General features: G+C 42.5%; 1 long non-coding RNA gene across 1 annotated transcript in view; it reads left to right on the forward strand.

The window, feature by feature from the left end:
• Positions 1-15,350, forward strand: part of LOC124777423 — a 266,478-nt gene that overhangs the window by 55,557 nt on the left and 195,571 nt on the right. The gene's annotated exons all lie outside the window — the stretch shown is intronic.

Consider the following 15,350-nt stretch of genomic DNA (forward strand, 5'->3'; position numbering starts at 1 on the left):
TAGCTGCCGCCGCCAGCCAACATCGCGGCAGGAGAGGGGGTGCTCGTAGTCAGTGCCACTGAAGGCTTGGTGGCCAGCGGGCGCGCGTCATTGGATCCACTTGGTCCCCACGCGACCGCTACCGGCGTCTGTTGGAAATGTGCGTTTCCGCTGCCTACTGTGAGGCGCCGGTCGGCGTGGTATCGGTTTATGATGCCACATAAAGTGTGTCTCATCATTATCCATCATCGCCAGCAGTGTTTCATCAAGGCTGGGCTTAACATGCCGAATTAAAATAATTTAAGTAATCAACAAACTTTCTAGATGTGGAGCAACAAAGGCAAGTGCGGCTTCTACTGATGCTGAAGGAGCACCTTAAATAAGTTGGCCGTAAAATGAAGCTTGAAAAAACCATCATGGGTGGAAGAGAATTCCCAACTACATTAATACCGCAAATAATAGTTATATGTAGTCCACTTTTCCAGAGAGCGTGCACACCACTTGCTTGGCTGCTTTTTCCAGCTACCACGTGCACTTGAATGTGAATTGTTGCTATGCCTGACTTCTCAACACTATGAATATGTTCTGGAGGGAATTTTTGTTTCTCCGTAACTTCATATTATTTGTCAAAAGTAGTTTTAATATTAGCCTTGTTAAAAGCAGAACTCTTGCAAGGCTTGTTGCTTGTGGTTTTAATAAACTAAGAATAGATTCTTTTGGCTTCATAAAGTCTGTGTAGCATTGCTCACTAGCTTGACCATTTATTTCCCAGGAGGTACAGTAGGTTTTTCCATTGTGTTTCACAGATTCAAAAGCAATCTTCCGAACTTCCTTACGTAAAAGCCCTCAATCCAAATTTCTTGACTCCAAGAGACATTATTCACGCTGAAAATCCTCTTCTTTTGTGAAAACAGTCCATACTGCTTATGTCTCAAAGTAGCTCCCAGATACCTGCTTTCCATTAGCATTCATGGTGTGACAAGTACCTCTGTAGCGTGGTCTGGAAGCTGATTTATTTATTTTTGACAGCTTCTAGGACAGATAAGTCGTCTGCCTGCGCTCTCTTTGCTGTTTTGATTGCTGCAGCTGTATCATCTGTTTGGACCTCTTCTTACCCTTCTTTCTTCGTGGCAACTAAAGATAAAAAAGTTTTAAATCCTAGGTTGATGTACGCTTATATTTACGGGTAGGAGAATCTAAAAGGTTTTCGGAACCTAGGCCTGCCAAGATCTATTAGTATGACATTCTAAACTTCGATGAAACCACGACAAATGTCAATAGCGTGATTATTTTTTAAGAATTTTAGACCTTATCAGGTTTTTTTTACAATTTATCAACAGAAAGCTCATTCTTGTGATTTAACTTTGCTGTGAAAATTATGCACTGTCTTAATATGTTTAATACTGGCCCTGTACCTGGGTTCATGGCCCTAGCTACAAGGTTTAGAAGTGGCTCTAGGTACAGAAGTTTCGAGTAACATTATTATCATGAAATACGGGAGAGAGTGTCACAGAAATGATACAGGACTTGGGCTGGAAATCATTAAAAGAAAGGCGTTTTTCGTTGCGACGGAATCTTCTCACGAAATTCCATTCACCAACTTTCTCCTCCGAATGCGAAAATATTTTGTTGACACCGTCGTACATAGGACGGAACGATCACTACGATAAAACAAGGGAAATCAGAGCTCGTACGGAAAGATATAGGTGTTCATTCTTTCCGCGCGCTATACGAGATTGGAATAACAGAGAATTGTGAAGGTGGTTCGTTGAACCCTCTGCCAGGCACTTAAATGTGATTTGCAGAGTGTCCATGTAGATGTAGAACTTGCGAATGTGATCGTAAGAAGACATCCTAATAATACAATATATAGATAAATAATACATTAAACTATACCTTCCGTGCCGGCCGATGTGGCGAGCGGTTCTAGGCGCTTGAGTCCGGTACTGCGCCGCTACGGTCGCAGGTTCGAATCCTGCCTCGGGCATGGATGTGTGTGATGTCCTTAGGTTAGTTAGGTTTAAGTAGTTCTAAGTTTTAGGGGACTGATGACCTCAAATGTTAAGTCCCATAGTGCTCAGAGCCATTTGAACCATTTTTGTCGCTATGTATGTTGGTCTGCCCTACGCTTTGAAGACCCCTTGTACAAATTTTTTTTTGATTATTAGCATAAAAGCTGGTGTAATTATAAAGTCTCTGGTTCGAATCTCGCTAGTGGCAGTTCTTTTCATCTTTTTTTAGATGCTGTATTTATTATTAAATGGAAATGTGAATTAACAAATATTGAATCATTATTTTTCAATAAAAATAACATCTATTTTTAATTACTGGTCATATAAAAATAAATTGAAATTTTACGCAGACATCGAAATGCCATATTGTTAAATGAGGAGAATTATGTACATCGGTAATACTGTTCACTATGTGAATAAAAAGGTATTTTATTTTCTCTTTGCTCTTTCTCATTTTATACCAAATTTTAATTTATTGTGAATACTCTTATTCATGCAAGCAATAATTTAAAAGTAAAAATGTTATTTTCATTAAAAATTATGATTAAATTTTATTAATAAATACGGATTTAAAGAAAAGTAGGAAGAGTTGGGCACTATTGAGATTCGAACCAGCAGCTTTCCATTTACAAGACCTACGCGCTTCACACTGAGCTGTCGGCGATTGCATTAATTTTAAAGAAATTTTTTTGTACCTAATGCCACTCGGAAATCTAACCTTCAAAGTCGATTTTTTTCGAATTTCTTTGAGAACTGCGTCTTACCGCTTCAGAAAATTGATGTCTGGGCACTGATCTACAAGTTCCGGAAATACAGAGAAATCGAAAAGATCCCATCCGTAAATTGCCATTTTAAGTGCAGTTGGCTGCCTTCCTAACAGTGAGATTCAGTGGCCATTTCCTATAGCCTCTGTTTGTCGCTGTATTTTTTGCACTGTCGGGGATGGCTACAGCCATAGTTACATATGCTTCCGACGTACCTTATTGAGCTTGTACTGATATAGGAATAAGGTTAGTGCAGTGTGAACAACTCCATTGAACTTAATGTAGGTACATAAGTGTTCGTGAGAAGTGTCACAAATCACATTCTGTTGCACGACGCCCAGAATGCCGACTTCCGTTAGAAAAGAAATGTTCAGGAAGTTATTCCAGAGACTTGCAGACGAGCGATGACAGGGAGAAGGGACGCAGATTGTGTGCTAGGTATTGCAGAACGAGTGTTGCGGTAAACAGACGATTCTAAAATGAGTTTGCGAAAATCTGCAGGTGCTGAGTTCATCACCCACCCCCTCGCGTAGTCACTTCGCCACGAGAAGTTCCTTTATTCATGTGTCATTTATACCGTATACAGGCTCTTAGCCCACAGTACCAGATTACAGTTCTGCTATGACGCCGGGTGCTCTTCTGTGTCAAAGTATTGGGCAGCAGTGGTACGTGGAGGACTCGTATGGTTGTGCATTTTACTTATAGGGACATTATTGTAGTTTTAACCAGTATGTGCGGTATGAAATAAGAGACATTGATACGAAAACAATCTCGCATAATATTATATGACAACTTTTTGTGGCCTTCAGTTTCTGTGCTATGTAATAGTGTCTGTACAACTCATTCCTTGTAAAATAGGCATTTATCGAGGAGTGATACTTTCAATTTCTGTTTCACGGTGTTTGACGTATCAAATATTTACTGATTACTGTGAGAGCGAACAAGGCGTAACGTTATCCACCAGTTGTCAGCCAGTTCGAAACACAAAGAAGGCTGCAGCTGTTTCACCCTTTCAATTTCCCATTGCTAACAGGAAACTGTGTTCCAAACGCATGTTCTCTTCATTTCTAGTTTTCGTTCATCTTCATCCCTTGTTGTCTTCTTTCAGATTTGTTATTCATTTCGCTATATGTATCATTATAAATTTAATACTTTAACTCTTAAAGTAGTTCACTATTTCTCATTTCTGGATATTATCTCTTGAAAAATAATTATTAAGTTTCGTGATACAAATCGATGCTGATTTCTTTTTCAAAAAATGGATTATTCATTCTCATTCCTTTTTGCTTTTACATTAGTCAATATCTGTTACATTTTCCATACTCGGGAACAACGTTTCTCATTTCCTGTCATTTTACATTCATATTTTGCCTGCATTTCATTCGCACTTTGGTTTGGGTCCATTCATTCTTGTTTCGCTATCTCGTTAAGTATATATTATTTCCCATTCTTACTGTTATCGTTTCTGTTTCGTCTCATTCAAAGACATTTACCTAATTTTATCATGTTTCTGCGAACTGTGTAATCGTAATCTTAAGACATCTCTAACTAACGATTGTACCCCGGTTAAGAGATTTGGGACCACAATGACAATTCTTTGCGTTGCTAAATGCTGTAAAAGAGATTACCCATTTTAAGAAAGGAGGTGCCAGCTACACTGCGTAGTCTGTTCTGCAGAGTATAGGCTCAGATTCATCTCGATGATAGATAGTACTCAGTAGCTTTCAAGGTTCCTTTCTTAACAGATATTTTTTCCGGAAGTTAACGTATATTAAAAAAAAACGATTCAGTACAACGTGACTCAATATATTTCCTATGTTAGTTGGCGGAGTTGTCACCTTTCGTAATATCTTCTTCTTACGTAAGCCCATGAGAGACACAAAGTGGGCTATCTAAACCATACAAGGGCCTATGCAGAAACGTCGTTTAAAGAAATGGCGAAGATGTGTTCGACTCCCCAAGAAGACTACAGAGGCCAAAAAGTTCTGCGTACAAAATGACGAAAGAAACTGAGTACTTAGAACAAGCTAGAATAGCCTGCATTTATATAAGGAGTTTTTCGTGATTATCAGTGAAATTTATAATTGTTTATAGAAGACATGAAAAAATATGGTGTAAACACAGGACTACACTAAAATTCCAATACTAGTTTTTTGTTTAAAAAAAAGCCATTAATTTTTGCATTTAAAGTGCGAATTAAAAGTAAATTGCTTAATCCGCCCTTTTCGGACTAAAGCCGCTGCTTCATTATAATTATGGGCTGCTCTTAATTGAAATGGCAGTGAAACTTGTAGGCGAGAATCATTAGGAGTTTGGAAGTCCGTGGAGGCGAACGGTTCAGCGAACTGTTTAATGAGCCCATGAATTAGTGGAAGCGATCTTCTGAACGCTACAGTTCAAGCGTTAAATCTGCTCTCGATAATATTTGCTGCAGTTTTTCGTGAAGTTAAGACAGTACGAAGCCTACAAACGTCAACACTGATATGTAAGACTTACGGACGAAAGTAACTTTCGCGTGATAGGTCACTGCCGACTAACACAGCTCGATAAAACTTGGATCGTACGTAGATAAAACTGCTGCAGTGTAGCACAGAAGGAAAGTGAAAGAAAATCGCAACGAGACGAACAGAAATTACACTTTTATTCAAGGACTATAACTGCAGTGAAGACAACGCGATTTACGATGATCCCCTGGACATTACAAAAGGCAGGACATGGTTTTAATAGGGTGTGTGATCACTACGGACAGCGTGCATGCTCTGCAACGTATTGCCATGGAGGCCACAAGACTAGTACGGTGTTGTTGTGGTAAGGCGATCCAGTCAGTCCTCCACCAGGGCGCTTGACAACCGCTGGACCGTCGATGGTGCATGTGGACGTGCCGCAGTATGTCTTCCCAAAGAAGCTCACACACGGTAGATGGGATTTACGTCGGGGAAACTGACAGGCCAGTCCATTCACCGAATATCCTGCCGTTCGAAGAGCTCCTCCAGTTTTGCTATTCGCCAGAGCTGCGCATTGTCATCCATAAAAATGAAGTCATAGCCAAATGTACCTCTGTGAAGACGCAGGTGGGGAAGGGGCACAGTCTCACAATAATATCGACAGGTGAGCTCATCAAGTCCATGCAACATTACGCCTTCTCACACTGAATATAACACCTGGACCACCAAAACCACTATGTTCAACAATGTTCTTGGGTGCCTAACAAGTTTCCACGTCTTGCTTTGAGGGTACTTCCAGAATCACTACTCTGACTGAAACTGGTCTCATTCAGGAAGAGCACGCCACGCCACCCCACTCCTCGTCGGTCCTGTCCTTTGCGCTTGGCACCATCACAGACGGTGCCATCGATGTGCAGGCGTCAACCGAACACAACGTACTGATCGCCAGGCAAAGAGACCACCCCTACACAGTCACCGTGCCATTGTGGAGCGTGCGGTTGCTTGCCTTACAGACCTGTTAAGTGTGGTTGTAACTGCACCGCTGTCTGACATGGGTCTCCTCTTGTGTGTTGCACAGTGTGGCGGTCATGTGCTGCTGTAGCTGACCGTGGTCGACTACTCGCCTCATGCGGGCAGCAGTTACTGTGGTTAGGAACACTCCCTATGCACGCGAAACAATGCTGTGAGCAGTACCAAACTCCTGCGCTGCACTTGGCACACGTCGTCTTTCTTCCTGTTTCCGTTGATTCTTACTCGTGTGAAGTCATCCAAATGTTGTCTCTGGGACATTTCTAATGAAGAGTACCACCATAACGCACCGTAACTGCTCGCTATTTCGCACACGCACACACACACACACATACATACATACATACACACTCAATCACTCTCTCACTCTGCTTTTTCCCGTTCCTTCAACTGTCAAGTGTTGCGGAGCCAGTCCCATTTGGCGCTGTAGTTACGTTGACCTCACCCAAGTGGCGTCCAACTTTCTGTACCCGACTGGGACACGTCTGGCAATATGGTCCCGCACTTTCATTGGTTCCCGCTGTGCACTTACCATGTTGTGGTACATTATCTGTCTCGTCCTCAAGTTTTGCAGAGCAGTGTGGTAAACGATTCTCGACACTACCTGGAAAAGTAAACACTAAGGGCATTCAACAAGTAATGCAACAACGTTTTTCTGAAAGCAGGTCGGTTTTATTCACGATTCCAATAACCGTATTATTTACCACTCTTTTGGCTACAAAACCATATTTTCGAACATAATCTCCGTTAAATGTGACGACAGTACGCCACGTTACTGGGAGGCCCTGTATGCCCACATGGTACAAACGTCTTGCTGCGTTAATAACTTCCACATCATCCACGTACTGCTTCCAGCGTAGTGTATTCTTCATTGCGCCAAACTGTGTTTTGTGTCTTCTGTTGGGCGGGGAGAAACCCAGCGGGCATACACTTGGTGGACGAGTGTGTTAGCACTACAGAGGCGTCCAGGGAGGTGTTTGATTGTGATGCGTCGATCACCTCGAATGAAAGTGTCCACACGTTATAACATTGAAGGTGTCACAGCTGTGTGCGGCTGGCCGGCACGCGGGAAATCAAAACAGGTTTGGGGCGGTTAAGGTAGACGCCTCGCCCAACGGGTCACCGTGCTTTTGTTCGGTGCCAGGTCTCCGTAGACATTCTTCAGGCGTCTATGAATATCTGCAAGCTCTGGTTTTCGCCAAAAGAAAGTCAGTACCAGCTCTCTGCTTCGAACGCACCTTCATTACAGACGTCATTTTGAATGATATGTATAGCGCCGCCGCCTATCGAAATTCATAAAACAGTAGGGGCTGAAGCGGGAAAATTCCACAATGTCCCGCAAAAAATTCTGTATTTTTCGACCCACATTGGCCGAGAAAGAAAATATTGTATTAGTTACTAAACGGAGTGTCCAAATGGATTTGATTCTTGTTCTGCTTCCACTCACAGCGGGTCCGCCAGTATGTGAATTTTTCAGCAATGGTATAATGACGCTTAGAGAAATTAAAGGAAATAGTATAACATAATAAAAATACACCATTTCAGCTGAGAAAGAGCGCCTGTACGAACTTGAACGGAGTTGTGTATAGATTCATCGGAGTTGAAAAATGTAGTCACCTACGTCGCAGCCGTGTAACACATTTGCAGGTCCATTTCAGTCAGTTTCCGAGGGAACATTCCGCGTAGAGCTGCACGCACTGGAGACTTTTGAGTCCGACACGTTGCAAGTGGAACTATTTGTAACAGCGAGTGAGACGTAGTAATCAACGTCCCCGTAGAATGCTAGTAGCCCTACGGACTACCTGAACAAAGCTTAGCCGTTATGACAGGTAGAGTCGGTGTTACACGGTATTAGCGTGATGTTCGGTCGGGCGATGCAGCGGGGGAGGGGGGTGCTCACAGCGTCTTGATTAGTACATGCCAGAATGATCGTGTTGTTTCAGGTGTCTTGACACACAAAGACGAAACTTCTCACAATGACTAAGGAACTGTTTGCCAAGTCGTATTAGGGCGCTCCAGTTTTCAAATTTGTCCTGTTGATGATATACGGTTGATGTATGTGGGGTGAAATGTAATTTTCGGAGGGGTAAAAACGAAAGGTTCAGTTGGTTTCGATCACGAAACTACATTATTTTCAAAGGACCATTACGATTTTTTTCTATTTGGTAAGAGAGTAATACACATTACTTAAGTTAGCAATAATTACATTTTTATTTCAAAACTAGCATTAGCGCGTCGAATGATGTGGTGGACATTAAAGCGTGTGAAACGAATGTATGAACACCTTCCTCACACAATAAATCACAGCACACATACTTTCTAGTTCTGGTCTATTGTGGGAACCATCTACAACTCGCAGAAGGTATTTTCTTGAGATTCGTGTGATATTTAAGGACGTTTTATTTATATGTCTTAATTTTACTGTCATAGACGCATGGCGCAAATTATTTGTGTAGAGGTTCGACTATGTGAAGAAGATATTGTTCATACATTCGTTTAGGAAGCTGTGACTCCGGATATGTTATGTCATGCGTTACTGCTACTGTTAAAAAATGTAATTGTTGATAACTAATGTAATCAGTATTACAGTGTTGATAATACAGCAATGATGCTTTAAAAAATAACGATGTAGTCTGAAGCAATGAATTAAAATTTTTACCAGTGCCAGGATTTTTTTTGTGTAACCATATAGGTTATATCTATAAATTGTTAACAACGATACATTCTTAACATTTCAACCTATTAAGGTTGTTGAGTCCTACAGTTTTTAACCTTACTGTCGTTTTGTTTGTATTGTTTTTCGTTTGTATATTCTGTTTCTTTTTGATTTCCCCTTATTGTTCTTCCTCAAGTGCGTGTATGTGTGCGTGCGTGCGCGCGCGCACGCGCCATATACACCAACACTAGTTTTCTGTCAGCACTGTTATTTTGTGTAAGTATGAGTTGGCTGGATGATGTGAACCAAAGACCAACAAATTCAATAAAAAACCGTCAAAACTTCGGCACGATATGACGAATTTCTTTGTCAAAGGAAGCTAAGAAGTTACGGAATCACAACCACACGTGGCCCTCGTCCGTCGCAGAACGATGTCTGCCAAAGTCTAGGTCGGTTTAAGTCTGGAAGACATACAGCGAAAGCAAATAGTCCTGGCCAAATCCCTCACTCGTATCCCTCAACACTTCCCGAATCTCGGGACGAACGCTTACATAGGACGGGTAATTCCTTTCGCTAGCTTTCCCCGCGGCGCATCGATTTGGACATGTGCCATATAGCTCAGACATTACGACGTGAGAGTTCCGCATTTCAGGGTACGATAAAACGAATAGACATGGTTTTATCTTGATCGACATCGTGTAAATTCGAATGGGGGCGTCACTGCCTGGAACGCAGACAAACTGCAGTCAGTAGCAGGATTAAACTTTTTCTGTTTATCATCGTAGCTTCGTTTCCAAAATCGCGTAAACACTATCGTTCTGTCAGGTTAGCATAATATCAATACTCTCCACATTTCATTGCCAGCACTGTTCGCGTGACGTTGCTTTCTTCTCTTGTTACGTTTGTACAGCCTCCTGCGAACTGTTCTCGTTCTAATATTAGCATGTGATACACATTAAAGTATTCAGAAGCACTTCCTTTGAGTACTTGTGTGCAGTGTAGCCTTTTGCATAAGTCAAACTTGTGCTATAACAATACAGACAAGAGAATAAAAGGATTTGAAATATTGTGCTACAGAACAATGCTAAAGATTAGATGGGTACACCGGATAACTAATGAAGAGGCAGTGAACTGAATCGGGAAGAAAATAAATTTGTGGCGCAATTTGACTAACGTCAACATTGTCATCCAGTTGTGAGCTGTGTTAAGTCTCTAGCTCATCGAGAAACGACGCTGTTAAACAAAGTACCCTCCGCCTTACACCAGACAAAAATGCGACTTAACGAATCATTGTCATCCAGCGCTGAAGTATATCTAAAATTCCAAGTCACTAGCTTATCGGGAATTTAGTTTAAAACCAATTGCAAAATCTGCATCGAATAGGAAGACGGCAAAAAATCATTTCTTGCGGGATTGATAATCACATAATTTATGCAGGAGAACTTGTGTAATGTTTGTAAGGTGGTAGATAAGGTGCTGGTGGAACTAAAGCTGTGAGGACAGGTCGTGGGTCGTAGCTGAATAGCTCAGTAGGTGGAGTATTGCTGCGAAAGACAAAGGTCTAGGTTCGAGTCCCGGTCTGACACACTCTGCTGCAGAGTGAAAATTCATTCTGGCAAGAAAAAAATTGAGGATTCTTTTTTGTAAATGGCTCGTGTGACGTAAGTATTTCTCCGCTGACACGGGAACATCACATACACGCCTCCTTCGATTTTTTCCGCACGCACAATAAATAAATAAATCGCCTTTGAAGACTGGAATATTTCTAAAGGCGTCCACTTACGGGACGTGAAAGCATTAATGAACGAAAAGTTGGTCCAGTTTTGTGACATCACAGCTTGGAATTTCGCATTCCACTACGTTTTGGAGTGTCAAAGAAAAATATTCCCAGTCTGATTTTTGCTTCGTGGAGGGAAACGTGACCAATAAGGTGCAACATCAGTTTTACGTCACAGGCAGAACTTAGGAAACGCCATAATATCACTCAGTACATGCCGAAAAATTTTATCGTATAGTTGGGACACTGGGTGGCGAGCCAGCACCAGATCAAACCGCCTGGCTGATTTGACGACGAGGGCTGGTGTGCCGGCCAGCCTGGATATGACTTCTAGGGTGCCAAAACCGATGTCAAAGAATGACGACGACGTAGAGAAATGGGAAAAGGTGACAGGGAAAGAAGAGGAGGAGATAAGGAATTCAAACAAAAGTAAAAAAGAATGCTACTAGGGAGATTCGTACTAGCTGGTTGACGATAGCAATCTCATGAAGTTAGGCATCCCATCAACTAGGGAATACGTTAATCGCCCAAAAATGTTTCGTACTTCATAGTGTTTAACATTTTAATGCTCGGATAATAAGTTGCCGTCTCTTTACTCTAAGAATAGATGATCAATGCAGCTAGCCGCTATCTCTGTGCAATTTCTTGTCTGTATAGACGTGTATATGTTGTCTTTAAGATCCCTTCACCTTCACACACAAGTCTATACAGTAAAGTAAGGCCCTCCCAGTTCTTGGCTGATCCGTGATAAGACAGGCGAAAAATTAGACTAATGAGGGACTATTAGTATTATCTCTATTTTCATTCGCTCTCTCTCTCTCTCTCTCTCTCTCTCTCTCTCTCTCTCTTTCTCTCTTTCTCTCTTTTATCTATGTATAATTTTTAATATAAGATTTCATTACGGATATAGTGATAAAAAGAATCAGCCAAATAGAATCTTTGGTGGAGTCCTTCGTCTTGGTAATCAGCGGCTGGCTTGCTGTAAGAGATCTTTACATTTATTATTACTGTTAAACACTGCAGTCAGTCGGGAGAATCAATCGTTTGGACAGTTTGTTCCTTTTACGAAAGATTGCGAATTCCAGATGTGTACGAAGCCTTTTTGGACGATTTAACAGAGACTTAGTGATTGCAGGCTCTCTTCGACACAGCTGAAACTTCCCCACTAATTACAGGGCCAACGTGATCAACAAATGATTCAGAAAAACTCATTCGTTCATTCACTCCAGAACAAAAAAGTCACAAACCCTATTTATGGAGGAAATCTTGTATTAAATCCATCTCCATTACATGTCCAGATCTCCGGTGATTCAACGCCTTAATTATTTTCCTTTTACAATCTCTTTCTCTTCAAAACAAACCGCTAGCGGTACAAATGTTAATTTGCTCGCTTTAGCGAGAAGAAAAACAGAATATGTATCTCTCAGAAACACGTCAATCCCTCAACCTATACTCCAGAAGCTGTCCTAATTACCCCTCTAACAACCATGGAGAATGCATATATGCATCTCTGGTATTTCAAAGAATAAACGCACTAGAAAATAATTTGGCGTCGACGAGCTGTCGCCGCATATATTACGAGAAAATCAGATCAGATAATTTTTCCAAAGTGAATGAATGTGGATGGTTTGATTGAAAATGATTCATTGGTGCGTGGTAGAGGGTATTTGCTGTGGGACATTACAAGTGCTCGGAACTCTCCTCATAAGGTCCCTCTGTGAGTTTCTCTCTTACCAGACCCCCCTCAAAATTAAGGCTGCGACTTACATTCGGGTCAGTGCCGTAGTAAGTGGAAGTAGCGGCGTCCACGGCAGGTAAAATGGGCGCCTCTCGTTTAAAGATCCATTGGCTTACATGGCGGCTGTACCGGAACTGCAGCCTCCCTTCTCGTCCGTCGCCTGTCTGCGGAAGGCGAGAGTCGAGCCGGCTGCGGCCGGAATCTGGAGGTGTGGGTCGGGTCCAGGACGGCGGCCGTTGAACTCCGCCTGCAAACGGGTCTGCGGCAGCCTCTCGCCGACGCAACAGTCGCCGCGAAACAACGGACAGCGGCGCAGCGTGGGCTCGCCTTCGCCTCGCCGGTCAGCCGGTCAAAGCCAACGCGCCACTGCCGCTTGCCTCCCACACTCCTCAAGGTGCATGGTGGAGGGTACCTTCCACCACTGCTTGTCACTCGCTTTCCTGTCCCACTCGCAAATGGAGCGAGGGGTGTGCGACTGTATACACGAGGTCTGTTCAAAAACTGTTTGTCCACAAAAATTTTCTGCGCTTACCTTTTACTTACTCTGCATGGTCTCCTTCCAAATACTCTCCTTCACAATTGATACACCGCTCGCTACGCCTTTTCCATTCCCGAAAGAAGTCTTGGTACGCTTCTTGCGCGATCGCGCGAAGCGCCGTCTGATAATTTTCTTTTATCTCGTCTATCGTTACAAATATTCATCCTTTCAACGAGATTTCCACTTCGGAAATAAAAAAAAAGTTTGCAGGGGGCCAGATCTGGAGCATTCGGAGGATGAGGCAGGACAGTGCTTTCGTTTTTTGTGCAGTAGTCAAGCACCAACAGCGACGAATGTGCGGGTGCATTATAGTGATACAAGAACCATCAATTGCTCGCCACATTTTAGGCCGTTTCCTTCTCACAATTTCTCGCAGGCGTCACGACACTTCCGGATAGTACCATTAACAGTTTGTCCCCGTGACACGAATTCGTGATGAAGTAATCCTTCGGGGGTCAAAGAAAACTGTCAGCATGGTTTTGACATTTGAACTGGCGTGACGAGCTTCTTTTGGTCTTCGACAATCATTCCCAGCCCATTGTGAAGATTGAACCTTGGTCCCAACATCATAACCGTAGACCCACGTCTCAACACCAGTTATGATTCTCCTAAGGAACGTCTCGGTCTCATTTGCGCGATCCAAAAGCTCTTCACACATGCATTTATTTTTCATATTTTCACGTCGATCTGGCGGAAGGGAAACAGATAAAATACTTTACAGTAGAAATAATACGAGCCGCTGAATGTCAAGCGAGCTATACGACTTCCTGCAGCACCTGGTTCAGTACGATTCAGATTCTACAAATTCAAAGGAAACAAGGGAGCAGTTACTGAGAAGACGGGAACTTCAAGCAAATGAGAAGACGAATACGATACAATATCGAGAATTGTAACGTCAAAGGGATGTGATGGCAGACAATCAGAAAAAGCATGAAATAAAACAGTTATGTTGGACTGGCAGCACATTTTATCGTTAAAATAACAGCACTTAGAGTAACTAACAACAGAATGAAAGTGGTACAAACATCCGAAGATTTCTTGAATAATGTAATTCAGAAAAACGGGCAGTTCATATTGAAAATAATGATCCAAAACCTGTTCACAGACTGCGAGGCGAAGGCCTTTTTGGTCTTCACTCGTGAGCCGTACTTCGCGGCAGCACGATGCATTCCAAGCTGCGTCAAGCTTTCGTCACATGATCTACCGGAAATGATAAGTTTCTGCAATCTCTCGAACAGTTAGTCTGTAATTGGCAAGGACAACTTCGTTGAAGTTTCTGACATGGGAGTCGTCGGTAGACGTCAAGGCCTTCCTGAACGAGGGTCATCTTTAACTTTCGTCCGTCCATTTTTAAACCGTGTGAACCATTCGTAATGCCGAGTATGGCTTAAACATTCATTACCGTAGACTTCCTGCATCATTTGGGGTGTCACTGTAGAGGTTTTCTTAAGTTTCACGCAAAGTTTAATGAAGACGCGTTGCTCGTCTAACTCTGCCGTCTCGAAATTCGCAAATCGTGTGACACAGCGTTCCACTCAGTACAGCATTGAAAAATAACTAACAGGCATACAGTGGAGCTTCCGGCAGTTACACATTAAAAGAGGCGTGTGCAGGGATGCCAATCGCATTCCGCTCCAACACACCACTGGCGTGAAGTTAAGAATGTACGAGTGCCTTCGCGGAACGTAAATACGAAATGTACGGTACCGGCAGTTGAGTGTTTCTGCAGTCAGCTACAAGTGCCGTCTCTCTATAGCTTCTCGAAAAGAACTTCGTGTTTCCTTCAGGGATTCCCATTTGAATTCAAGTCGTCTCCATAATACTGTACTTGCTTGTTGACCGAACCTACCCGGTAGCAGATGTACCAGCACGCCTCTGAATTGTTTTGTCTTTCTTTAACCTGACGCGATGGGTATGCCAAACACTGGAGAAGTACTCGAGAATGGATTGCACAAGTTTTCCGTACACTGTCTCTTTTATAGTTTATAGATCAGCTACATTTTCCTAGATCTCGCCCAGTAGACCGAAGTCCACCATTCACCTTCCCAACAACAGATCGTACCTGCTCGTTTAGACACTTAACTGACATGACTATTTCAAGCAGTACACCGCAAATACTGAACTGTAAATTGATAGGATTGGTTTTCCTACTCACCTGCTTTGTCTTACATCTTCTCCACATTTAGAGCAACCTGCCATTCATCACACTAAATAAAAATTCTGTCTAAAGTGATCCTGCATCCTGCTACACTCATTCAATGACGACGCAGATTGCTGTTCATCCTATACGTCACATCGGTTCTCTATGTAGACAACAACAGCGATTCTGTTATTTTCCAGGGACACTCTTGACGACACCTTTACATGCGATGAAAAATCCGTCCAGTACAAGGTACTGCTTTCTATTAGTTAA

The sequence above is a fragment of the Schistocerca piceifrons genome, chromosome 2 (assembly GCF_021461385.2).
Source record: "Schistocerca piceifrons isolate TAMUIC-IGC-003096 chromosome 2, iqSchPice1.1, whole genome shotgun sequence".
In the NCBI taxonomy this organism is placed as follows: Eukaryota; Metazoa; Arthropoda; class Insecta; order Orthoptera; family Acrididae; genus Schistocerca; species Schistocerca piceifrons.